This window comes from Argiope bruennichi, chromosome 7 (genome assembly GCF_947563725.1).
Source record: "Argiope bruennichi chromosome 7, qqArgBrue1.1, whole genome shotgun sequence".
In the NCBI taxonomy this organism is placed as follows: Eukaryota; Metazoa; Arthropoda; class Arachnida; order Araneae; family Araneidae; genus Argiope; species Argiope bruennichi.
Genome location: NC_079157.1, coordinates 29,152,030 through 29,155,306, shown reverse-complemented (window position 1 = coordinate 29,155,306; position 3,277 = coordinate 29,152,030).

Here is a 3,277-nt window from a genome sequence, read left to right as displayed (position 1 = left end):
AACCGTTGAACTACTTTCAACAAACTTTTTAACACTTGTTAGTTTCGCCTTTATCCTCCCACGGATTCTATTTAACTCTTTGGCTTTTTGAGTTTTATTTTTCTCCATATTTTCGTTAATTCGTCTCCGGATCGCTAGGACCAGAATGGAGAGGTTCAATAATGGTGACGGACCTTTTTTAGTTTTTTAAAGATTTTATTGTTTCTCCGCTTTCGGGAGTTGGTTTGAGCTTTGCCTTTCGGCGTGCTGCTTCGTCGATGATGTTACAAAGACTGATGGTTTTTTACTTATACCGCTAGAGGGCGTTACAAGTAAGAGGCGGGGCAACATGCTTACGTAACAACATTGTTTTAAGTTATTTCAACTTTTATTTTAAATTCATTACATTGTTTTAAGTTATTTCAACTTTTATTTTAAATTCATTACATTGTTTTAAGTTATTTCAAATTCATTACATTGTTTTAAGTTATTTCAAATTCATTACATTGTTTTAAGTTATTTCAAATTCATTACATTGTTTTAAGTTATTTCTAACTTTTTATATATATATCTTTGTGAAAAGTCATGCAACTTTTTTCCTATTCTACTTTTTTTTTTTTGTGCCATTCTCAATAAAAGAGTCATTTTTCTTATTTGACTTTAAACCGTTTTTAATTAAGCGAAAATCAGGAGTGGCCCTTTTTCAGTTTCCTTTTTTTAACGAAACCGATTTCACAAATGTGTTGCCAACAAAGGAATTTGCCCTGAAATAGTTTATGGTTGACTCATTCAAAGACGAATGGTATAGACAAATTTTGGGTAAATTTAGCAATTACATTTTGTAAGGAGTTTTTGGAATTCAGAATTAAAAATTTTGACAACATTTCGGTCGCCAACGTTTCAGAGCTCATTACTCGGCCGTAAATCTATATATTTTTATGAAACTTGTGTTATCTTAAAAGAATTTCAGCTGTTCTTTCGAAATATGTACTTACTTTGTGTGAGGATGAGCCCCCAAATTTTTTTAAATTTGGATTTTCTCAAGATTTTGAGCAAAATTAATGTATTTGCCATAAATTTGTAAACGGTTGGAAATGAGCCACGGTTGCTACAGTGTTTTATGATCTCCATGGCTCTTCTACACGCTCTTTCGTTTTTCAAATTTGATCAAATTCACCTGTATATGAAAACTTGATTTTCTCATACATAAATGTAAACAGAAGATCTTGTTTTTTGTTTTAAACGTATATGATATACAGATTTTATTTAACGGATTAAAAGCATGTAAAACATTTAAATTTTAAGATACGTCGAAATAGAAAAAACCTCATCATCATCATACTAAAACGTGAAAATTTGGCTTGATTTTTTAAAAATTAAAATTTCTAAAAAATCGCTCTGAACTTTGTACTCCTTCCTAAATTTAGTAATTCTTCATGCAACAGTCTATTTTGTAAAATGAACAAACAGTTTCAAACATAAACACACATTCACTTTTATTCAAAGAAGTAAACCTCTTAGATTAATTTTTGAAATTGCATTCATAAATTTAAGCGAAAAATTTCGAGAGTATTATCTGATTTAAAACATTCCTTTTTTAAATTTATCTGAAAAATTATTATTTCAGTTCTTAAAACCGCTTTTCTTTCATTTTACGAAAGTTAAAATTGAAGTTCGAAGAATTTAAAGAGAACTAAATAACTAAATAATGGGATAAAATAATAAAAGCCTTCTCCATTTTTATTAAGCTTTCTTAATATCAAATGTTTGTTTATATTTAGTAACATTTGAAAAATATCGATTTTTATTTTAGAATATCTTCCATTACTTATTTTTTTTTTTTTTTCGCAGTGCAGTTATAAATTTAGGCAATTTTGTAACAAAACACTATCTTGATTCCGAAATGATATTATAATTTTTGACAATAAGTATATGGAAAGAAAATGAAGGATACTCAAGAGAAATATCAGTCGCCGAAAGTATGTTTAGGTCAGTTAACATGGATGTTTAAGTTGATTTACCGAAGACTGTTCAAATATGTCGTAGCTCATTGAACAAAAAATCTTAACGAAGATTGAATAGTCAAGTCAAACAACGACAAATATACGTTAAGTTAAAAATTAAAAAAGGAAATTGAAAATATTTGGAGGATAAGATAGAACAGCATACAAAACTGAGGAATACTGAAATAACGTCCCTTTTATTTCGCAGTGTATTTAAAAATTAAACCTTATTTTATTGAAATATGATTTTTCACATAAATTTTTATTTTTAAATAGATAATTAAAATTTTATTGAATATATATAAATAAGAATATATCCCAATCAAAATACTATTTAGACAATAAACTTGTGTATCTATGCAATGATAATCTGTATGATAGCAGTGTAGTTTTAAGATGCTAGATGAGGTTTTATTCATATTACCGGACTTTATACCAGACGATAAGGAGATTGTGGCTTGGTGATTTTTAAATAGATAATTAAAATTTTATAAAAAAAATATAATAAATAATGATAGCATTTTGTCCAGCTGATAAAGAGACTGCTATGCCTTTGTCCTTACTACATTTCATATACGAAATGAGAAGTGATATAACCGATAAATAATTAATTCCTAACAAAAGTGAAATTAAGAAAAAATGCAACAACATTGAAGTCGAGCATATAAAAAGAATCATAAAAGTTTCAATTTGTGAAGGTACCGATATTCTGAAAATTAATGTTTTGAAGTTCAAATAACACGACACCTGATAAAAGTATACCTTCCGTAGTTTGGGCTTCCTCCAAGTTATTTACGAAGTTTCAAAAATTATTTAGCAATTACATCTCCTTACCAGTCATTTCAATACCACTAACCTGCCTTAAATGTACTTCATGCCTAAGAAACAACTCTCCGTCATTTTTTTTTATAGTAACTATAATAAAATACCATTTCTTTTTGTGTTTAAAGATACCGAATTAAACAAATGAGTCAAGAAGAAATATGGCGAAACTCAGTAGCATCTCTTTACCAGTCATTTCAATACCACTAGCCTCACTTAACGGTATTTTAAGCATCAGAAACAACTCTGTCTTCTTTTTTTTTTAAGAGACTATAATAAAACATTTATTTATTTATTTTGTGTGTGTGTGTTCGAAGGTATTGAATCAAACAAATGAGTCAAAAAGAAATTTGACGAAACTCAGAAAATCCGGATTAATAAAAGTTATTAGATTTTAATAAAGGAACAAATTATTAGTTCAGATATTAGTTATCTAAAATACAGAAGACATGATTATTGTTTCAACATAGGTT